General features: G+C 47.2%; 1 protein-coding gene across 3 annotated transcripts in view; it reads right to left on the reverse strand.

Moving 5' to 3' along the window:
• LOC119963181 overlaps positions 1-25,079 on the reverse strand; it is a 790,592-nt gene that overhangs the window by 444,090 nt on the left and 321,423 nt on the right. The window lies entirely within an intron of this gene.

The raw sequence follows: 25,079 nt of genomic DNA on the forward strand, positions 1-25,079 counted from the left end.
GAGAGATGGCTTCAACATTCTGGGAAGTTGTAATGATACAACCTTGTGGATCAGGAAGGACAAACCTCATGACTGTCCAAACATCTGCTGGGGCAGTTGGAAGCGTGTCGAGCCACGGTGCTACTCCTGCAGCAGCAAGCAATCAGGCAACTGCCTCTCAGAGTGACACAATCAGGAGGCCTTAAAGCATTCCTGCACGAGGAAACCTTAAACAGCAGGATCTGTTTCCTGTCGTTGCTGGGCATTGACAATACACATTAGAAGCAAGTCTGGCCCTCCCAATAATCTGGCAGCAAAAGCATGTATTCAGATTCTGAGTGGCTTTTGACAACTGAATATCTGCAATTTGATAATTGAACATTTGTACACTTCATCTGACAATTACACACCACAGCTAACACGTGTGTATAACAGCTGTTAAAAAGCTTTTGGCCTGATAATTGCATAAAACATTTGACAGAGTATGAGAATCAAACAGAGTCTGACAATCGAGCACTTACCTCTCTGAACTACAGTCCACATCTCACAATCACACCCTGACGCAACATTTGATGCATACAGTGCACGCACATGTGTGAACACACAAATAACTGAACAGCTGGCTTATTCCAAATCAGGAATGTAAACAAAGATGCACACAATTTGCCATTGATTATTCAGCTACCTAGAGCTTGGGTTACTGCAGTCCGCCTATTTTCTGTGTTCAGGATCACATTCACGCTGTGGTACACGCTGCTGATTTTTAAAATGGTTGCCACCAAAATAATAAACAAATCCAATTCTACAAGAGTAGCACTGTTATTACCAGCGGGTGTAAAGTATGCACAAAACCTAATGAGTCATTGTAAACCAGCAGGACTGTCTGACCTCCCTACTCTTACATTTACCATTTACCTCAGTCTCATTCAACTAAACAAAAATGTTCCAAGTCTTTCTTACTTCATAGTCGTGATCTTGCACTGTGCACCCGCAAAGATGATTGATGGCCGTGCCTCAGTCAAGGTGGGTCAAATATTGATGGGCACACAAAAGTGCAGCCTCTGAATCTTCTGGATGATTACTGCCAAAGAAATGTTTTCCTTTTCTGTTGTACCAGCAATACACAAATAAGCTCTCAATTGCACTAAGAAGCCAAGATTGTCTCATTAGGGTGAGGCATTAGGAAGATAATGATGTTGCTCATGTCAAAGAAGAAAACACAAGAAAAGGGCTGCCAAACACTTGCCAGAGATTGGAGATGCTGCAAATCTGAAACAACAATAGAAAATGCGAGAAACACTCATCTATTCAGTCAGCAATTGTGGAGAGAGGATAGAGCACTGACATCCCAGGTATGGTCCCCTTGTCAGAATGAGAAGATATTACAGATACACAGAGAAATGAAAGGAAGAAGGTAAAGTGAGCAATGAACGGCACAAAAGAGACCAAAGAGGAAATTTCTTCACACAGAGGGTAGTGAGCATCTGGAACGGGCTGCCAGAGGCAGTGGTAGCGATGGGTACAGTATTTCCCAGTTAGGTAGTTACATGGGCACGGTGGGTACAGAAGGATATGGGCCAAATGCAGGCAAGTGGGACTAGCTTAGTGATAGGAACTGGGCGGCATGGACGAGCTGGGCCGAAGGGCCTGTTTCCACGCTGTACACATCTGTGACTCTGGGCGGGATTTTCCCCTACCCGGCGTAGCGGAGTGGCGCCAACCACTCCGGCGCGGGCCTCCCCAAAGGTGCAGAATTCTCCGCACCTTTGAGGGCTAGGCCCGCGCCGGAGCGGTTGGCACCACGCTGATTGGCGGAAAAACCGGCACCAACGGCCTTTGACGCCCGGCGCCCGGCGCCGGGACTGGCCGAAAGGCCTTCGCCGGTTCGCACGTGCACCGGTGGTGACGTCAGCGGCAGCTGCTGCTGACGTCACCACCGGCGCATGCACGCTGGGGGATTCCCTTCCGCTTCCGCCATGGTGTAGGCCGTGGCGGCAGCGGACGAGAAAGAGTGACCCATGGCACTGGCCCGCCCGCCGATCGGTGGGCCCCGATCGCGGGCCTGGCCACCGTGGGGGCACCCCCTGGGGTCCAGGGGACCCACTCGCGCCGCCGATCCCGCCGCCACCAGATGTGGTTCAAACCTCGGCGGCGGGAGAGGCCTCCCAGTGGCGGGACTTCGGCCCATCGCTGGCCGGAGAATAACGGCAGCTCAGAAACCCTTAGCCTCCCGCCGGCCCCCGCCATTCTCCGAGGCGAGCGGCGGGATTGGCGGCACGCCAACGTTTTGCGGGTGGGATAATTCTGGACATGGCGGGGGCGGGATTTTCGGCGGCCCCAGCAATTCTCCGACCCTGCTGGGGGTCGGAGAATTTTGCCTTCTATTCCAGCAGAAATTAAGTCCAAGGGAGGAACAGGGGGCGGTTCACGCCGCTGCAGCTGCAGATCCCGGCGTGAACTGGGCGCCGCGGGATCCACGCATGCGCAGTTGCGCCGGCGCCAATGAGGACATGCGCAGTGGCGCCGGCGCCATCGTGCACATGTGCAGTGGCCTCCTTCAACGTGCCGGCCCCGACACAAAATGGGGCTACAGGGGTCGGCGCGTAGGAAAGGAGGTCCCCAGCCACAGAGGTCGGCCCGCCGATCGGTGGGTCCTGATTGCGGGCCAGGCCACATCGGAGGCCCCCCCAGGGGTCAGACCCCCACCCCCTCCCGCAGGCCGCCACCCGACCCTTACACGCAGAGGTCCCGCCGGCCCAGAGCAGGTTAGAACAGCACCGGCGGGACTTGGCTCTTTTCCTACGGCCTCTCAGCCCATCAGGCCAAAGAATCGGCGGGCTGGACGCAGCGCCGCGCCCACCACGCCGGTGCTAATGGTGCCAATTCTACGCACTGCGGAGAATCACGTGCCGGCCTCGGGGTGGTGTGGCCCGCTCGCGCGGATTCTCCAGTGCGGGGCTAGGAGAATCCTGCCCAGGACCTCTTCAAAATGTATATTGCTGGAAGAGAAATTGCAGTCGATTGAGACAATATACAAGCAAAACATTTGCAGGAGCTGGACGTCAGTGGAGATAATACCACTTTACAATGCTTTCTCTTGCCCTTTTACTTCTTAATCCTTTGATCTGTGCATCTGTAATACCTTCTGTTCTTACATTTGTAGAAGTGCTGGGTTGCCAAACACTGCCAATAAGGGCTTGAACAAACAGTATTTTATGCACTAGCTGAGCAGTTAATTCATGCTTATACTTTGTCCTGGCTCCGGGGAGAATTCCCGCATTCCCAACGCGTGACCCTTTTTGTCATCACATGGCCACTCGGTCTACATTAAAACTTAAATCATGGTCTGGCCTGGCATTTTAAAATGCTATTGTATTGTCAGGGAACCAAAGGCCTTCCATGGTGCCGTCAAAATACAGAGATCGTGGAAAGTAAAACCCAGATAGAAGGGAAAGGTAGCTGCACCCATTTGGTTTGGCTACAAATAAGTATTTGGCTTAACTGGTAATGTTGTCTAATGTAAATATAGACTGAATTTCCTCTTCACCTTGTGCATTTTGTTGCAATATTTGTGCCTGTTTCATATAGTGATGATGTGGTTTTTGGCTTCTGGTATACATGGCCTGTCTTGAATGGAGAGACTATCTTACACTGGTACTTGCTTCAACCTGGTTTATTAACATTATATAACGGATAGGTTACAGAGGAAACATACATACATAGATTACATAGCATTTACAGTGCAGAAGGAGGCCATTCGGCCCATCAAGTCTGCACCGGCTCCTGGAAAGAGCACCCTACCCAAGGTTAACACCTCCACCCTATCCTCATAACCCAGTAACCCCACCCAACACGAAGGACAATTTTGGACACTAAGGGCAATTTATCATGGCCAATCCACCTAACCTGCACATCTTTGGACTGTGGGAGGAAACTGGAGCACCCGGAGGAAACCCACGCACACACGGGGAGGATGTGCAGACTCCGCACAGACAGTGACCCAGCCGGGAATCGAACCTGGGACCCTGGAGTTGTGAAGCGATTGTGCTATCCACAATGCTACCGTGCTGCCCCGTCTCTCATCAGCACAGTGTTCCATCCCAGAGGATTAGAAACTGTCAGTTTTTCAAAAACGGAGGGAGACAAAAAACAAGTAAGCATAGGCCAGCTAGTTTAACATCTGTCACTGGGAAAATGTGAGAGTCCATTATAAAAGGTGTAATAGCAGAACATTTAGAAATACATAATACAATCAAGCAGAGTGAGCATGGCTTCATGAAGGGGAAATCATGCCTGACAAATTTATTAACATTTTTTGAGGTGGTAACAAACAGAATAGATAAAGGGGAACCAGTAGATGTAATATACTTGGCTTTCCCAAAGGTATTCGATAAGGTACTGCACAAAAGGCTACTTAACAAGTTGATGGGGGTAGTATATTTGCATGGGTAGAAGATTGGCTAACTGATAGAAGACAGAGAGTTGGTAAAAGGGGGGATTTACCGGATGGCAACCTGTAACTAGTGGAGTGAATTGCATATAACAGTCGACGTTTGGCTTTGAGTTGCGCAAGATCAGTCTGGTTGAGTACGATCATAGAATCCCTACAGTGTAGAAGAAGGCCATTAGGCCTATCGAGTCTGCACCGACCCTTCGAATGAGCGTTCTGCCCATTGATGAATATCCACCTCACCCTATCCCGGTACTCCCATAACCTAACCTACAGATCCCTGGACATTAAGGGGCAATTTAGCATGGCCAATCCACCTTACCCACACATCTTTGGCATGTAGGAGGAAACCGGAACACCCGTAGGAATCACACGCAGATATGGGGCGAACATACAAACTCCACACAGACAGTCACTCCCAGCCGGAATTGAACCAAGTCCCTGGAGTACTAACCGCTGTGCCACCTTGCTGCCCCTCTGGACTCTGCTTATTACAATCACCAAAGGAACGTGCTGTTTGATTCAACTAGCCTATCACTGGGACATACGGCTTATGTAGCTGTTATTATATTGGTATTGTCTACTGTTAGATGTGTCGCCCTGAGCATTGCAAGGTGAAAATCTTCAGCAACATTACTCTCATCTCAGCAATACAAATATTATATAAACAAGTGACGACACAGAGGACATTGATGTGACTCCAAGTGGAGTACTGTTTTAGTTTTGCCAAAGGAGGGATATACCTGCCTTGTAGGAAGCTCAACAAAGGTTCACTAGACTGATTCTTGGGATGAGGCAATTGACCTATGAGGATGGACTGAGAAGACTCGGCCAATATATCCTTGAATTTATAATAATGAGGTGATCCCATGGAAACATAAAAACGTCTTAAAGGGGTTGGGCCAATGTCTCCACTGACTGGTAAACACAGGGTTAAGTCTCAAAATAAGATTGAGATGAGGGGAAATGTGTACACTCAAAGAGTTGTGAGTCTTTGAATTCTGTAGTCCAGTGAGTTGTGGATGTTCAGCCATTGAGTATATTCAAGACAGAGGTCGATATCTTCGAAGTACTAAGGGAATTAGGAACTATGGGGATAATTTGAGAAGCACTGGAGGTGAGGGCGAAGATCAGCAATGATAATATTGAAAGGTAAAACAGACTTGACGGATCACATGGCCTACTCCAGCTCCTACTTCTTATGTCCTTATGGACTCTTTGTCGCAAAACAAGTGGGAAACTACAAGTTGTGATTTGTGTTACAGCAAAATACTTCTCCGTTGTGAAGTGCTGAAGGAACAAATTATCTCTTATATTAATCAGAAAAGTAAGTCTTCAGAAACCTGGCGGTTCTTGTCTGTCTGTCTCCTGTTGAGAGTGTCATAGTAAATTCAATTGAATACTGAAAAAAATTATTTTTCTCGACCAATTTGGAAGGGAACGAAAGTTCACCAGTTTTTATTTGGCACAGGTTTCTTCAGCAGGATTTTCTGCTCACTCCTGTTCTGAGACGGGGAAATTCCCACCCAAGGTCAACAGACCTTTAAATGGTCCGTCCAATTTCCTGTGTCATCCTTGATGATTTCTGCGGTGGATAGGACTGGAAAATTTACCTATTGTCTTCTCTCTACCCCCCCCCCCCCCCCCCCCCCCAATTTGTCTAGGTGCAAGACCATGTCTTAATGTTATTGGTCTGATCATTTGAATAACATAGAAACTTCTCCAGAATTAGAGAGAAAAATGTGCACACAGCCTGAGAGACTGACCTGGCCTCGAGACACTTTCTGCTCTTGTTTAAAAAGTAGATCATCTCTGGTTTGAAGATTCACGGGTAAGTTAGAAGCAAAATGTAAGATTTAATTTTCGAGGCTCCATTAGCTTTGAAGAAGAGTCATACGGACTCAAAGCATTGGACACGATTCAGACAAAAAGGTTCTATGTCAGGTTTTGGGTATGTTTGACTGGGTGTTCTCGCAGACTGCAGTGCTGAGATTGAGCCCGCTATTCAACAGCACTTAGCTGTCTTTTTGGACCTCGGGGAATTTCTCTTCATTGAACTCAGACTTAGGCAGATTTCTTGCACTGGGAGCTGAGTCCACCAGCAGGATCAGCTCCTCACAGATCATGGTGCCATTTTCAACATCTGCCCCAGTCTCTGCACACCCCTCCTTCAGGTCCCACCTGCTTTCAGTATCCCCTATTTCACCCCCCCCCCCCCAGCCTTTCTTTGTGCCCTCAAATCCTACCTCATTCTCCCTTTCATGGGAAAGCCCCCCCCCCCCCCCCAAGCTCTGACTCTTGGCAATGCCAACCTGGCACCCGGGCACATTGGCACTGCTAGCCTGGGACCCTGGCATGCCACCCAGGAACCCTGGCAGTGTCAGGTTGGCACTGCTTGGGTGCCTGGGTATCACCGCCAGTATACCAGTGTGGCAGTGCCAAGGTACCCGGGTGTCATGGGGAATGCCAGACTCCTACCCTGCCCTGTATCTGACCACCCAGGGGCTCTAATTACCTAATTATGACTAATGGCTCATTTAAATATCATTACCTGCATCACACCCATCAATCGCACCTGGCGTAGCGAGTTGGGTGACTTACGATCAGCTTGGCGCCCGGCATGAACCTCAATTTGGGGCTATTGCGGGATTCACCCATCTGGGCACAATGCTGTGGTTGAACCACACCCATTAACTCTGTCTTTCTCTTAACAGATGGTGCCAGGCCTGCTGAGTTTATCCTGCATTTTCTGTTTTTATTTCAGATTTCTAAGCATGTCTTGTGTTTGAGTAGCTATTGGTACTCTACTTGTATCCCAATTATCCAATTCATAAGACTCATTTGAAATCTCCCAACATCCTTCTTCTTCATGAATCTGGGAAGGTAAAACATGAGCTATATGTACAAACCAAACGTTTCCTCTGCCAAACAACTGGACCAAATATGTAGGAGGATCGCACGTTCTCGCCTCTTTCTGGTGGCCCATTCAACCATTTATGACAATGATCTTTCACTTTAACCTTCTGATTCAATTTCAGACGTCATTCTCTCACTCTACCTCTGTCATGACTCTCATTCTTCCTGGATTGTTTTTTCTTTTATTTACTGTGCTAAATTTAGCTTCAACAGGGGAAATGGTATGTCATTCTAGGCTGTCTTGTCGAAACAATTCACCTGGCGCTCTTCCAATAGTAGTGTGAGGTGTGTTATGATAAATAAACAAAACATTTGCCAGTTTCTAATTCAATGACAACTGACATTTCTTCCACCATGTATCTAGCATTTCCTAACAATGTAATATACTTGGCTTTCCCAAAGGTATTCGATAAGGTACTGCACAAAAGGCTACTTAACAAGTTGATGGGGGTAGTATATTTGCATGGTTAGAAGATTGGCTAACTGATAGAAGACAGAGAGTTGGTAAAAGGGGGGATTTACCGGATGGCAACCTGTAACTAGTGGAGTGAATTGCATATAACAGTCGACGTTTGGCTTTGAGTTGCGCAAGATCAGTCTGGTTGAGTACGATCATAGAATCCCTACAGTGTAGAAGAAGGCCATTAGGCCTATCGAGTCTGCACCGACCCTTAACAAATTGTTGTGGAACTCTGATGCGTTTTACTTCTTTCATTCCCATGAATTTGACAAATTCTTCCGAACAAAACTGAGCTGGGCATAATTTATTTGGGAACCTATAAGCAGCAAACTAACAACTTAAAATATCGACTGCTTCTCAATCTCTATGTTTAACTGGGGATAACTAATTGAAAGTATTTTGTGGATTGCACAATGCATTTCAAATTCCAGCTGCTGCAATGCTAAATGGCAACTACAGAAATACAAACTACAACAACTAGTCAAAGGTATCAGTAGTGGATCAGTTGGTAGCATGTGTGCTTCTGAATCACGAGGGTTCATATCCCATTCCGGGACTTGAGCCCAAAATCCAAAGCTGATACTCCAGTGCAGTACTGAGAATCAGTGGCTGGCATCACCAACCTATGCCAGGGGGCAGTGCCAACATGTGCCAGGGAGCAGTGCTAGGGCACTGCCCAGGCATGTTCCTACTCCACCCTCCCCCACCCCACACTGAGGGCTGCACTTACCTTGGCATCCCCAGAAGTTACCCCTTGACTGATTCCTATTCTTATATAACTGTTGTAAACCTCGCTGGCATGCCATCATCAAGTCGGTGAGGTTTACAACAGTTGCGTAAGAATATTTAGTGCGGGGGGCCACCTGGCTGGAAAGTCCTTTACTAATATGGAAATATGTCACATTTATTTAAATGAGGGTGAGAATCTCGTTATGCCATCGATGAGGGGCAGGGAAAATAGGGAAACGAGATCTTGCCGACGGGAATCTCATTTCTCAACTCTTGTGGCATTTTCCGCTCTTCTTTGGGGCAGCACGGTAGCATGGTGGTTAGCATAAATGCTTCACAGCTCCAGGGTCCCAGGTTCAATTCCCGGCTGGGTCACTGTCTGTGCGGAGTTTGCACGTCCTCACCGTGTGTGCGTGGGTTTCCTCCGGGTGCTCCGGTTTTCTCCCACAGTCCAAAGATGTGCGGTTAGGTGGATTGGCCATGCTAAATTGCCCGTAGTGTCCTAAAAAGTAAGGTTAAGGGGGGCGGGGGTTATTGGGTTACGGGTATAGGGTGGATACGTGGGTTTGAGTAGGGTGATCATGGCTCGGCACAACATCGAGGGCCGAAGGGCCTGTTCTGTGCTGTATGTTCTATGTTCTAGCCCTTTGCGCTCGTGGGAAACATCGGTGAAATAACCCCCTCTATATTTTCAAAGGGAATACATTTCAAAAGAAAAGCATTTTCAAGTGTCTCGTGGTCATGAAAAGTGTCATATAATGTAAGTTTTTACTTTTACAAAGTTATAATTCTTAAAGATTCACCACAAAATTGTAATTTTTGGACATTGTGGTGGGATGGCATCAGTACACAGTAAGCAAGCGCCAATCTTAAATGCTGCCAAGGCGGAGAGAGGGGGTGAATTTAAACAAAATATAAATAAAACCTACTGACATTGATGCACCAAAACATGGCCTGTGACAGTTTTGTTGGTCTGAAGGCAGTTGAATTGTTTGACAATTGGCTTCAATATTTTGAATTGTAATTGCGAGTAGTGATGTGCCCTTTAGCAGTGCCTGTCAACATACAGATCGGCAACAGAATTTGGAAACTGGGCAGGAACTTTGTCCAACAAAATGAGGGAAAATTCCTCTCCTGTCCCAAATAAAGAGAAAACTGAATTGTAGATCCAGCTGGACATAGATAAAAGCACTTCTGATTTTGATGCATCCTTCCTCGATGCTCAACATTAGTCTTTTGTTATCCCAGTGAGGGGCAGCTGCCAATCATGTACAAGTGTTTTTACACATGCTGATAAATGTCAGAAAAGGTACATAGATTCCTAGTGATGGTCTTTATAAAGATTCAGTTGGGGAGGGGAGAGGGTGGCATGTGGTCATGTCATTGGCCCAGTACTCCAAAGGCTCGGGCTAATTCTCTGGACCTTATAAAGCTAGTCTCAGCAATGGTTACATGTTTGTGGAAAAAAAACAGGTTCACTAATATCCTTTAGGGTAGAAAATCTATCACTCTTACCTGATCTCACCTACGTGTGACTCCATCACAATATGGTTGACAAAAAGGTAATACAGAGAGTAAAATGCCAGCATGTTCCTGTGAAGGTAAAAGGTGGGACCAACAAGGATGTCAAGGGATATACAGCATGGGATAAGGAAAGAAAGTGAGGCTTACGGCAGATTCAGGGGGCTCAAAACAATGGGTGCCCTGGAGGAGTGTAGAAAGTGCAGGGAGATAAAAGAAATTAGGCGAGCTAGACGGGGGCATGAGAAAACACTGGCGGGCAAAATAAAGGAAATTCTCAAGGTAATTTATAATTCTGTTAAGGGCATGCGGGTAACCAGGACCGTTGCAACATCGGTGTGGAGCCGAAGGACGTAGGTGAGGTATTAAATGAGTATTTTGCATCAGTGTTCACTCTGGAGAAGGATGATGTAGGTATAGAAAGCAGGGAGGGGGCTGTGGTATAATTGAACAGATTAGCATTGAGGCGGAGGAGGTGCTAGTGGTTTTAACAAGCTTAAAGTAGATAAATCACCATGCCTAGATGAGATGTATCCAAGACTGCTATGTGAGGCAAGGGAGGAGATTGCAGGAGCTCTGATTTTCAAATCCTCCATGGCCACAGAAGAGGTGCCAGGGGATTGGAGACAGCAAATGTGGTGCCTTTATTCAAGAAGGGAGGTAGGGAAGAACCAGATAATTACAGGCCAGTGAGTCTAACATCATTAGTAGGGAAATTATTGGGAAAAATGCTGAGGATAGAATGAATCTCCACTTGGAGAGGCAAGGATTAATTAAGGATAGTCAGCATGGCTTTGTCAAAGGGAGATCGTGGCTGGATTCTCCAAAAAGGGGGCTATGTCCCCACGCCGGCGTAAAAGCACTGGCGTTTCACTCTTGACTTTCCTTAAAACAGTCAAGAGCAATTCACTTACATGTAGGGGGCTAGCATGGCCCCAGAGTATTTCTCGCAGCTTTGCTGCGGATACAGGCCCCCGCACTTCCGGTCAGGAGTCCGCGCATGCGCATAGCGGTGGGCTGCAATGGCTGCACTGTGCTGAGATCCATTTGTTGTATAATATTGTGCATAGTTCCATAGTTGTTGTAATGTGTTAATCTGGGATTTAAAGGGGGTGAGTTGTGGTAGCGTGCCCCTTTAAGGAGAGACGCATTCTCAGAGGGTCATGTGACCAGTAGGGTCAATTGGGTCGGGGCATGCGAATCCTTGGGCTGAGCACAGATTTTCTGGTTAGTTCGGAGTTTTGAGTGGCGGAGTGCGGTAGCCTTTGTCTCACTCACATAAAATTGTTATTTGCCTTTAATAAACCACTTATTCATTAATCTACTCAGTGATTGACAGTTGTTCAAGATATATATCTTTGATGCCATTAAATTTATTTCTTGAAAACATTCAGTGATTTGACCTCCACAGCCTCTATGGTAGAGAATTCCACAGGTTCACTACACTTTGAGCGAAGAAATGTTTCTTCATCTCAGTCCGAAATGGTTTACCCTACATCCCGAGACTGTGTCCCTGGTTCTAGGTTCCCCAACCAGGGAAAACATCCTCCTTGCATCTAGTCTGTCCAGCCCTGGGTGCAATTTTCCCACAGCATTGTGCCCTACACCGATCTCAATACACCAGATGTGGGAGAGGCCCAAATTGTGCTTAAGGAAGGTTGGGCCGCATCCTGGTCCCCAGAGAAGCGTAAGGAACGGTAGGGTAATTGGACGAAAGGGAAAGAGGAGAAAGGAATACTGATTTGGTGTAAATATTACCATGATCTGTGTCAGTTGAGGAAATTTGAGATAGGGGCTGTTATTAAAGGAACAAGAGGCACATTGAACCAAACTTGCCCAGAACACTATAAAAGATTGAAGCAATCTTTACAAAAAATGAGCTAACTCTCTCTGATAGCAGCTTGAACTTTTAGACTGATAAATTCATCCATTCTACCTCGAGCACAATGGACATTTGTGCTTCACCACAAGATGGATTCTGGTAAGGAGGAATGGGAAAAGATGGGTGGTATTACTGACCTGCTAAAACTATACAAGGCACCAGTTGGGCCATACCCGGAATACTGTGAACAATTTTGATCCCCATATCTAAGAAAAGATATACTGGCATTGGAGGAAGTCCAGAGAAGGTTCACGGGGTTGATCCCGGGTATGGAGAGATTTTCTTATGAGGTGAGTTTAAGTAGATTGGGCCTGTACTCACTGGAGTTCAGAAGAATGAGAGGTGACATTGAGACATATGGGATTCTCAGGGAGCTTGACAGGATAGATGCTGTGAGGTTGTTTCCTCTTGTGGGAGAGCCAAGGACCGGAGGGCATAATCTCAGAGAAAGGGGTCGTCCATTTAAGACCGAGATGAGGAGGAATTTCTTTTATCATAGAGTAGTGTATCTGTGGAATTCTTTGCCACAGAGGGCTCCAGGGTTGGGCCATTACGTATGTTCAAGGCTCAGATAATCAGGTTTTTAATCAGTAAAGGAATTGAAGGTTATGGGAATAAGGCAAGAAATTGGAGTTGAGGACTATATCAGATCAGTCATGATCTCATTGAATGGTGGAGCAGACTCACTGGGCCGAGTGGCCTCCTTCTGCTCCTATGTCTTATGCTCAGGAGCATCGTGATTGGTTCGGTAGGTCATAGAAGACAGAGAGTAGCAATGGAAGGGTGCTTTTCTCATTGGAGGGCTGTGACGAGTGGTGTTCCACAGGGATCAGTGCTGGGACCTTTGCTGTTCGTAGTATATATAAATGATTTGGAGGAAAATGTAACTGGTCTGATTAGTATATGGACAATAAGGGCGATAGTGTAGATGGGCTTTAGAGGGGTTTCACAGGTCGGCATAACATCAAGGGCCGAAGGGCCTGAAGTGCGCTGTAATGTTCTATGTACTATGTTCTATGTAGTAAGTTTGCGGAAGACACAAAGATTGGTGGAATTCGGGATAGCGATGAGGGCTGTCAGAGGATACAGCAAGATTTAGATAGTTTGGAGAATTGGGCAGAGAGATGGCAGATGGAGTTTAATTCGGATAAATGTGAGGTAAGCATTTTGGAAGGTCTAATGCAGGTAGGGAATATACAGTGAATGGTAGAATCCTCAAGAGTATCGACAGTCAGAAAGATCCAGGTGTACAGGTCCACAGGTCTCTGAAAGGGGCAACACAGGTGGAGAAGGTAGTCAAGAAGGCATACAGCGTGCTTGCCTTCATTGGCCGGGGCATTGAATATAAAAATTGGCAAGTCATGTTGAAGCTGGAAAGAACCTTAGTTAGGCCACACTTGGAGTACAGTGTTCAATTCTGGTTGCCACACTACCAGAAGAATGTGGAGGCTTCAGAGAGGGTGCAGAAGAGATTTACCAGGATGTTGCCTGTATGGAGGGCATTAGCTATGAGGAGAGGTTGAATAAACTTGGTTTGTTCTCACTGGAACGAAGGAAGTTGAGGGGCGACCTAATAGAGGTCTACAAAATTATGAGGGGCATAGACAGAGTGGATCGTGAGAGACTTTTCCCCAGAGTAGAGGGGTCAATTGCTCAGGGACATAGGTTCAAGGTGCGGGGGGCAAGGTTTTGAAGAGATGTACGAGGCAAGTTTTTTACACAGAGGGTAGTGGGTGCCTGGAACTCACTGCCGGAGGAGGTGGTGGAAGCAGGGACGATAGTAATGTTTAAGGGGCATCTTGACAAATACATGAATAGGATGGGAATAGAGGGATACGGAAGCTGGAAGTGTAGAAGATTTTAGTTTAGATGGGAAGCATGATTGGCAAAGGCTTGGAGGGCTAAAGGGCCTGTTCCTGTGCTGTACTTTTCTTTGTTCTTTGTTCTTTGTGGTACCCAGTGCAATTCCCATTTTGGGGCTCTCCCTCTATTCATTGGGAATAGCAGGATCAGCGTTGGGCATAATGCATCCGGATAATCGTGACCATGGACATAAAGGAGTGTACAGCACCAACTTTTTCCTGTATCGCACACAGGAATGAACATTACGGCGGGATGGACTAATTTGTCCCCATATGTCTGCGGACTGGGATTAAATGGGCAACACTGCCAAGAGCATTGTATAATGTTATTAATCAACTAGGTTGAGTGTTTTAAACTGTCAACGTGCAGGTATAAAAAACCCACTGGGAAACAAGCCCTCCCTCCTAGACTGTGAGTTAGTCATATTGTTAGCCATTCGGGGCATGTGACGTATTGGCTGTTGAATTGTTAGACAATGTAAAATATTTGGTACCGCACCTCAACTGAGGCTGTGGAGAAATTATAGTCTTAAGAGATGGTCTTTTTTTCATCAGTGACGACTGTTATCCCAAGCAATACCGATGTAGATGCTGGCGAAAAAGGGATATACCTCGTTATTCACTGCTACTGACACTTCCCTTCCAGGAAATACAAAGTGGGGAATAGGGATCAAGATTTTTGCAATTTAATGAAACAATGGTTCGGTCAGCTTCGGTCAATAGAAGTTCGGCAAAGCATAAGTGAATGAGAGGGTCGCAGATCTGAAGCACACTGGACTCTGGCAGGATCCCCAGAGTTTCTGGTCAGTTGAGGACCTTGGGAGTGGCCCACCTGGGCCAGGTAATGCTGACCAGCAATCCAAAAGGAGGGACTGAAGTGTGGTAATTGAACTATTTTCATAATGAAGCTCATATTGAGATGTACATTTACAGTTTTGGAAAAAGGTGAATGTAGTTGGAGTATTAATAGTTTTAAAGTCAGCCATAGGAGACTTTAAGGCATTATGGGAAAGCTAGCCAGAACAAGGCTCTAAGGAGATCATAGAGTAGGGAAGGGGCGCGATTCGACAGGACAAAAGTAGAGTTCTGTAGTACCGAGAAAGACCCCGCTATCCAACGCCACTTTGCTGGTTTTTTTTTTACCTTAGTGGGGAATGCCCGTTAAGGATGCACTTACATAATTTCCTGCACTGACGAGCTCAACTTGCCACTTCAGGAAGACAACTCGCAAATTGGGGCGTCATTTTTAAAGCCAGCTCTGATCTTTCGACTCCCCCTCAGCAACACCATCACTGCCTCCAGACCTCCCCACCCTCCACTTCACCCAATGCACCTCTTCCAGAGTCCTTGAGCCTCCCCTCACCCCAGCTCTGATAGGCAAGACATCCAGGCCCAATCACCTGTACAGTCAACCTGGCACCCAGACACCTGAGCACTTCCAGCCTGGCAGAGACCCTGCCAGCCTGGCATTTCCATGTTGACACTACCACTGCCACGGAGCCCAGGTGGTAGTGCCAAGGTGCCAGGCAGGCAGTGCTAAGGTACCCACGTGCTAATGGGAGTGTCAGGGTGCCACCTTAGCCAATGCCCGACCACCCGGGGGTCTCCAATGGACTGGGAGACCCCCATGTGCAATTACACCTGGTCCACGTTTTTGTGGATCAATACTAAATGGTGCCCTGGTGAGGTCTCTCACGTGCGGCCGTGAGGTTCCGGGCACCGAGAGAATCTGCATAGACATATTTAAACTAGCCTAATGGATTATTTAAATGTGCTAATCTGGCTCGTGCCCAGTGAGGACAAGGTCTAGACTGGGACATCTCGTGAGTTTCAATGACTTTGTCAAGTCCTATAAGGCTGGTAAAATGGTAAATCACTCCCAGGGAGTTGTGAGTCAGGAAGGCCACACAATAGAGATAAGAGGCCATCTGTGTAAACTCTATAACTGATTTTTTGATCTATGTGTTACCTTGGGCGCAATTCTCCGCACTCACGACGGTGCGGAGAATAGCGGGGGTCGGAAATTTTTACGGCCACGCTAGTCCGACGCCCTCCCGCTATTCTCCCCCCCCCCACGCCCGACTCCCGACATGAATCGCTGCCGCCGTTTTTTACGGCGAGCAGCGATTCTCAGCTGGCCGATGGGCCGAATTCCAAGCCCTTTACGGCCGCTTTTACGAACGGCAAACACACCTGGTCTGGCCGTTCGTAAAAACGGCCGTAAAGTCCCGATCTTGGCAACCATGGCACCGATTGGCACGGCAGTACCACGGCCGTGCCAAGGGTGCCATGGGCCCGCGATCGGTGGGCACCGATTGCGGGCAGCGGGTCCGATTCCCGCGCACTCTTTGTCCTTCCGCCGCCCCGCTGTATCAATTCGTGGGGCGGCTGATGGGCATCCCGGCCCGCGCATGCGCGGGTTTTGCGCAAATGCGCGATGACGTCATCCGCGCATGCGCGGGTTGGCGTCTTCCAATCCGCGCATGCGCGGCTGACGTCATGCGACGCGTCAGTGATCGCAAACTCTGGCAAGCGGGCTTAACGAAATTCGTTAAGCCCGCGATGCCGGAGTTCATGGCCGCGGCATACTAGCCCCGACCGGGGACCAGAATCGGTTCCCGGTCGGGGAGGGGGAGGCTGGCGTCAAACCCGCCCGTTTTTGACGCCAGCCTTACGATTTCTCCCTGTTTGGGAGAATCGCGCCCCTTATCTTTTTTTTTCCAACCAAAAAGTATAAATATGTTCCGACTTCCGGGACGGCGGGTGGGAAGCAGCCGCACACTGGAGGGCTCCCGCTCGGGAATAGAAATTTCGGGGTTTTAACACCCGTCCCGGGGGCAACGGAGGCTGAAAAAGCTGTAAGAAGGCACAGGGAATAGAAATGTCCAAGTTTGGGAAAAAAGCGCCCATGAAAAAGGGGGTTAATGAAAGTCCGCCGGTGAGTGGAAAAGTCAGCGCAGGAACTGTAAGGAAACAGGAAGCGAGGGCAGCAGGGGAGGCCGCGTTGCTCACAGCAGAAGAAATGACCAAGATGATGGCTGTGGAACTTGAAAAACAGTTCACGAAGCACATGAAAGCGATGAAGAATGAGAGGGGGCGGTATTGAAAGTGCTGGTGAAGGAGGGGATTGCTCCGGTGAGGGCGGTGGTATCAAGCGCAGCGGCGGAGTTGCGGGAGCAAAGTGAGACACTGAAGGAAGTGGAAGAGGCATTATCTTTTTTTTTCAAATAATTTTTATTGGAATTTTTTACAGAAAATATGACAACAAACAATGAAATGCAACAAAATAACCCCATAATAACTGTAACACCCCCAAGACCGTATCAACGCATGTATCACATCCCCCCCACCCCCCCAAACCCAGTGAACAATCAGAGAACTTAAAAATAAATTTAAATTAAATAAACAAACATAGTCACGTCCCCCCCCCCCTTTTTCCCCCCCTTCCCCCCCCCTTTCCCCCCCCCCCTCCCCCCCTCCCCCCCGGGTTGCTGCTGCTGCTGTCCCAGTACCCTATCGTTGAGCCAGAAAGTCGAGGAAAGGTTGCCACCGCCTAAAGAACCCTTGTACCGATCCTCTCAGGGCGAATTTGACCTTCTCCAGCTTAACAAAACCTGCCATGTCATTGATCCAGGTCTCCACGCTTGGGGGCCTCGCACCCTTCCACTGTAGCAAGATCCTCCGCCGGGCTACTAGGGACGCAAAGGCCAGCACACCGGCCTCTTTCGCCTCCTGCACTCCCAGCTCCACCCCAACCCCACAAATCGCGAGTCCCCAGCCTGGCTTGACCCTGGATCCTACCACCCTCAACACCGTCCTCACCACCCCCTTCCAGAACTCCTCCAGGGCCGGGCATGCCCAGAACATAGGAAGAGGCATTATCACAGCACAGTGGTCAACTCACCTCGACGGAGAAGGGGTTGCGGAGGGTGATAGAGACCAACAAGGTTCTACGAGCCAAAATGGAAGGCCTGGAAAACAGATCCAGTTCTGAATCTGGCAGAATCAGGCAGAATCTGAGGATCGTGAGTTGCCCGAAGGGCTGGAAGGCCCGAGGCTAACGGAGTATTTTGCCACAATGTTGGTGGAGCTATTGGGGGAGGGGGACGATCCATCTCGATACGAACTGGATCGGGCTCATCGGTCATGGAGGCCTAAACCAAAGGTAAGTGAGCCGCCAAGAGTAACAACTGTATGTTTCCGTAGGTGCAGCGTGAAGGAGAAAGTTCTGTGCTGGGCAAAGCAAAGCGGGAGGTGTAGTGGGCTGGAGCTGGTATACACATATATCAGGACTTTATGGTGGAGCTTGCGAGGAGGCGGGCTGCCTTCAGCTGGGTGAAGAAAGCACTGTACATCAGCAAGGTGCAGTGTGGCATAGTATATCCAGCTAAGTTGAGGGTGACCTACAAATCCAAGGACTTTTATTTTGGGACGGTGGAAGCGACGGACGTGTTTGCGAAGGCAGAAGGACTGTGGCAGAATTGAGAAGTGGAACTGAGAGCGGGTCATGTATCAATGTAGCCTCATATAACTTTATCTTTTAACTGCGTGCTGGTGTATGTACTAAATGAGTCGACGCTGTATATATTTGGACAAGAGAAGAGTTGGGACATTCATTTGCAATGATGGGTCTTTGGGGCTTAGGTGTGTATGTTGGGGTTGTGTGCTAAAGGGGATTTCTTGGTTTTCCTGGGACCGGGCAAGAGGGAAGGAGACCGGGGTGGGGGCCTCCTCGCTGGACGGTTTAAGCCGGCCAGTGAATGGGAGTGAGGTGAGGGGAGGGGCTGCGGCCTTCGGAGCCTGTTAGAACAGGTTTCGGTGAGTCTAGCCGGGGTGAAAAGTTGGCGGAAGGAACCGAGGTTGAGGGGAGGAGTTTACAAGAGGAAGTGGAGGGGAGGAGTCTGGGAGGGGGATGGGGGGTGTCTGCAATTCATGGGTGTCATTCACGGTACTCTTTCGGGGATTCTGTGGCGTTGAATATTAGGGGGGAGTTGGGGGGTTGGACTGTATATGTCAATGGTGACCACAGGCGATTCCTAATACCTTTTTCTTCTTTCCTCCTTGCAAGGTTTCATTTTATTTGATGCTCATATTGTCAGGTGGGCCGTTATTTGGGGGGTGGTGGGAGGATGGGATCGTTGTTGTTGATAAGGGGATTGACATTGTATTCGTTACCATTTGCTGTTTGTTGGTGGGGTGTCAATTCTGAAGAAAAGGTGAAAATGGAGAATGAAAATATTTTTTTAAAAAGATATAAATATGTTACACAGCCTTGTTACCAGTCAGACAATTTGTGGGAGCAGAGCTATATCTCTGAAATATGTTACTGAATAAAATCTCAGCTACGGCAACTTGGAAACTTGAGTGGTCTCAATTTTTGACCACAAAAAATCTGCATGCACTTGTTGCTGTTTGCTTCATCAAATAATTACATTCATAATTACCATTTGCTTTTTGGTATTGAAAAAGAAATCTGAATCAAATTAATTTGAATAGATCTAAATGTTTTCACACAATAATCATTAATTATTCAATATCTAATTTTAATGAGATGCAAGTTTTAAGATTTTCAAATGATTTCATAACAGTGTTTGGGGAAATTGACAGGAGTTGCCAGGGGCGATCCCATCTTGACTCCGCTGCCACGTCGTTTTCATTGGCATCTTAAATTTGGCTAGTTCAGTTCCAATCCAAAGTCTGAAGGCTGATATCTCCAGAGCATAGTGTTGTGTAATATCGGCAGAATGACTTAATTTGCATTGACTAACACTGAGAATCATAATGTTCACTGTAGCTGCTGGAGTTCAGGAAACCATCAGACATATCACTTAAAGCCCCAGGCACAGTTCGTGAAGCAGTAGTAAAGGAGTCACAAGTGTAAAAAACAAACAAATCAGCATGTGGGGAATAGGGATTTTTTTATGCTTCCACAATAACGAATGACAATGATTGTGGGAACAGCACTCAAATCTCTGGCTCCTGGGGATACATAGATAATCTCAGAAAGTCTCTGGCCACACACCGACTGGAATTGCATTGCTCTTGTTTTTCACATTAATGTTTAGACCTGGTTAGTATCCATTCTGCTTTTTATGCCCGGTTCATTTGACAAAAGCAATTTGGAAGAACATGATGAAAGAAGAAACTATGCCACTTCATGCCCAATGTTTATAATGGAATGCTGTAACCGAACTGTTTATCAGTGGATGTTAGCAATCAATATATCATTTTAATAATATTGTTGAGATTGGATGGTCTACTTCTATCAATGGGGGGAGAAAAGTGAATACCCAACGTTTATAACAGTGATTGAACATGCCCAATAGTTTTAAGTTGGCTGAAGGTTGAAATTTCTGTGGGATGACAAAATTATTTTAATCCTGTTCTACAGGACAAGTTGATCAATATATTATTCCAATATTACCATCAAAAATTACATTCCATGATTAAAAGTGATTCTAAACTTCAAGTAATGCTGAATATGTTAAATGATTTAAGAGTAAGACTTCTCAATTAAATGCAAAGCAGAAATTTACACCCATAAATGTTTCGGAAGTAGAGGCTTGTTGTTGTCCAGTATAGTGTCAGCAGAAGATTTTAAAGTACAATATTTAAAATAAATAAATAGTGTATTTATACAGAACCTTTCACATTCTGGGGTGTCCTGAAACACCTTACAACAATGAGAACTGGCATTTATATAACATTTTTGACATAGAAATATTCTTAAGGTGCTTCACAGAGGTTTGAAAATGAAATGAAAAGGTTTAATCAAACACAAATAATAATAATCTTTATTATTGTCACTAGTCGGCTTACGTTAACACTGCAATGAAGGTACTATGAAAAGCCCCTAGTCGCCATATTCCGGCGCCTGTTCGGATACACTGAGGGAGAATTCAAAATGTCCAAATTACCTAACAGCACGTCTTTGGGACAAGGGCAAGGACAAGGACAAGCCAAAAAGTGGAAATATGAGGGTGGGTGAGATGGATTTCAAGGAGGGGCTGAAAGATGGCGAGGGAGATGGCGAGGGAGATGGAGAGGCAAAATGGTTCAGGGAGGGAAAACTAAACTCTTTACTATTGCCATCCTCTTCAAATGAGGAGTTCTGAGCAGCTTCTTCCTCTTGGACAACTAGTTCTTACCGCGGCACTATGTTGTGTAGCACACTGCAGACCAAAGTTATCCCCAAAACTTTCACTGATGAGTACTAAAAGCTTCCTCCATGCTGATGGCTTGCTCAATGAGTTATCTTGTTCTCAAAGGGCTTGAGTTATGCTTCTCCTCATGTTGGTTGGTGGTGTTTCTTCAAATGTATATCAGCCAGGGTTTAAGGCCATTCTTTAAGGCTGTCTCATGTTGGGGATGTTGGACTCCAAAGTATGGAAGCATCATGCCAGCTCCCAGGAATTCTGGGGCAGATCTGCATGAACAGCTTTTTGTCATTGGGGGTGAATGATTGAGGGCTCTATCTATCCAACAGGACCTGCAGACAGAGGCTTAGCTTTCTTGGCCTGTCGGAGGAGCAGTGCTTCTGCGTGATGAGCTGGACACATCTGAGAACACTCAGATTGCACTCGTCCAGGGGTGCCTATGGGAAGCCAGCAAAGCTGCATCGTAATGCATGCTTAGTAGAATCACAGAGGAAGCTTATCTAATTCCCAACCCAGGCAAATAACCTAGCCATCAGCTGCTTTGTGCGTTTCTATGCTGCTGGCTGGGAGTCAGTCAGCTCTGCCTCCGGCAGCACCGTGGAAGGAACTAAAAGTAAAGAAATTGAGGCTGGTGGTATGTTTCATAGCCACCTAGGCTAGCAGGTCTTCTTCTTGGAGTGCTCAAATGTCTGCACCCTCCTCATGTGTCCAGGTCATAACTCAGAAGCACTGGTCCTCCGACAGGCCAAGAGAGCTAAGCCTCTGTCTGTAGGTTTGCTGGATGGGTAGAGCCCTCAATCAGTCTTTCCCTGTATTGTTCATCCTCTGCTGGCCGCATGCAGCTCAATCCACATTATTCCTTTGCTGCTATTGGTCATTATTTTCCTTCACTTTGTCACTCCATTCGCAAGTAGTATGAGCCATTATGATCAGATACTTTCTTTGAAGAATTCAAATCTCTTCAAATCAAGTTATGTTTTTCAAACCATATCTCACAAAGAACTAAGGAAGGACCAGTGAGTGCTGAATCTTTCTTCAAGTCGAGCCTCCTGACATTTAACCACCCTGAGAAAGTGCAAACATTCTCACCTCTAATTCCTCGGCAGCTTCATCGGCCTTGGGAAACCCTGCTGCAGAAGTCAAGTTCAATTTGCAGTCCAAATTGCATTATAGAAACCTAACCTAAATATATTCATCATAAAATGACGGTGGGTGTGTACATAATGGGTCTGGTCAGATTCCTTCCAGGTATTCATAGAGAGGGGAAAGGGGGGTTAATATAGAGAACAGTGTGTCCAGGTACTTTATGATAAATATGGTCCATGCCATGTGCTGCTATCATTGATGACTTTAATGGAAATAAGGATCAGGATAGATGCACGTCGGGTTGCTGATTTATGTTATACCTTATAAATTATTACACAAAGTCAAAGTCAACCCAACGAAATGTAGTGCTGAGTCAGGACGACTTGACAGATCTTTAAATTTGGATGTGGAGATGCCGGCGTTAGACTGGGGTGAGCACAGTAAGAAGTCTTACAACACCAGGTTAAAGTCCAACAGGTTTGTTTCAAACACTAGCTTTTGGAGCACTGCTCCTTCCTCAGGTGAATGAAGAGGTCTGTTCCAGAAACATATATATAGACAAATTCAAAGATGCCAGACAATGCTTAGAATGCGAGCATTTGCAGGTAATTAAGTCATTATAGATCCAGAGATAGGGGTAACGCCAAGTTAAAGAGGTATGAATTGTCTCAAGCCAGGACAGTTGGTAGGATTTCACAAGCCCATTTCGGAGCAGGGCCCGGATGCAGAATTCCCACTAATCCCATCTATATTTTGCTGACTGGGGGGAAGAGGTGGTCCATAATTCACAGAGGAGGGAAATTCAAAGTCAGCAGGGTGATTTGAACTTGGTACTGAATTCAAACTAGTCCCATGTTTTGCTCTTCCAAGGGCCTTAACCTAGTGTGTGTGTGTCACAAATTGATGGAGTGGACTTAAATGCTCTTGAAATGCAGGTAAGGTTTGTTAAGTGTCATGATATTAAGCTACTTTAAAATGCTCTGCTCTTTAAAAAGAGACTTCAGCTATCAGTGTTTAAAAAAAACTCAATTGCTAGACTCAATTGTCAGGCTGCCTGGTAGGTCAGAAAAAACAATGCGTTTTTAATTGAGTTCTTCATTGGAATTTCCCAAGGGTGATTATTATGCCATTATGAATGTTTGGCTAAGTTTCAAAAGCTACAATTATCTCAGCAGGGGCTTTCCACTTCATAGTTTGACAGTTTAAAGATGCTTTTAAAGATTCAGCTGTATTTAATTCCTTTTGTAAGAGTTTGAACACTCAGTACGTTTTGAAGGCTGAGAATGGCTTTTATGATCGAAAGATTCTTTTCACTATCAAGTCTGTATGAGTGAGAACTATATTATGATAAGGATAAATACGAGATAAGGACAGGAAGTGACAATTTAGCCCATTGAGCCTACTTTGCCATTCATAAGATCGTAGCTGATCTGATTGTGACCTTCATTCCATTCTCCTGTCTGTTCGCTGTAACCATTAACTCCCTGTAAATCAAAAATATGTCTAACTTGCATATAAATGCTGGTTATAAATGCAGGGGCTGGTTTAGCTCACTGAGCTAAATCGCTGGCTTTTAAAGCAGACCAAGCAAGCCAGCAGTATGGTTCGATTCCCGTACCAGCCTCCCCGGACAGGCGCCGGAATGTGGCGACTAGGGGCTTTTCACAGCAACTTCATTGAAGTCTACTTGTGACAATAAGGGATTTTCATTTTCATTTTCAAATGACCCAGCCTTCATAGCTCTTGTTGGAAGAGAGTTCAAAGACTGGGGATCCTCTGATAAAATAAATTCCTGCTCATCTCTATCTGAAATAGGAGCCCCTTATTTGTAAACTATATGCTCTAGTTCTAGATTTCTCCATGGGAGCAACCAGCCTCTCAGCACCTAACCTGGCAAACCCCTAAAAATAATGGGCGGGATTCTCGGTTTGCCAACGCCAAAATCGTGACGGGTAACGTTTTGACACCAAATCGTGATTCATCGTCACCTGAACAGAATCGGCAATGCATACCGTGAACACACGTACCGTAAACACTGTTTGCATAGCATTAGTGGGCCTGACCCAGTATTCTCTAGGGCCTCCGCGATTCTCTGTCTCTGATGGGCTGTGTTCCCGACGGTGCTTTTAAAAATCAGGAAACCGGTGTGATGGCTGATGGAGATGAGACAGGAGATAGGACAAAGAGAGGAGCGACTGTGGGATGACGGGCCGGACACTGCCTGGACTAGCTGGTGTGGGGGGTGGGGGGGTTGGGGGGGGGGGGGGGGGTGGGGAGCCCTACCATGGCCAGGGGCGGGGAGGGTGACAGAAGGAACAGGCCGATTGGTGGGAGGTGACCCTCACAGGATTGGAGCGGTGCCCAGATACCACAGCCACCTTGCTGCACACACACTGACCACCCACCTTGGCCCCTGGTTCTTCAGAGTGAGACCAGCCATATGGGCGTCCACACCCACCACACCCCCGCACCCCATTCTCCACCACAACCCCCCTCCACACCCCCTCCACTCATCAGCCGTCCACCCAGTGGACCCGGGGGCAGTGCCAGCCAGTGGTACTCCTGGCATCAAGGATGGGCGTCACGGCCACAGGTCCCCACGGTGGTGGCCACCGTGATATGGGGCCAGGTGTGCGGGATGGCTGGGGGCACGGTCATGCGGAGACAGAGCCCGTGGTGCAAATCGGGGCCACCATGAAGCCAGGTGTGTATCACGGAGGAAGTTGGACCTGGTTGGTTCAGGGCGACCAGCACCTTGACGGCCACCAAGAGCAGGCATCCTCCCCCATGCCCCCGCGGTGCCAGGTGCGCACGACGCTAACATGTCAGCCTTTCATTCCCTGCCGGCAATGGATATTGGAATTGAACCAGCAATGGTGGCCTTCCTGCTAGTCGCCGCAGCCTTGGGGGATGCCCTGCAGCTGTGCGAGCTGGAGCAGCTTAAGGAGGAGGAGGAGGAAGCTGCAGAAGTGGAGGATACAGCAACAGAATGTGCCGCAGAGGGACAGGAGACAGGCGCCCAGGATGGAGAGCGAGC

The sequence above is a fragment of the Scyliorhinus canicula genome, chromosome 3, assembly GCF_902713615.1.
Source record: "Scyliorhinus canicula chromosome 3, sScyCan1.1, whole genome shotgun sequence".
Lineage (NCBI taxonomy): Eukaryota > Metazoa > Chordata > Chondrichthyes > Carcharhiniformes > Scyliorhinidae > Scyliorhinus > Scyliorhinus canicula.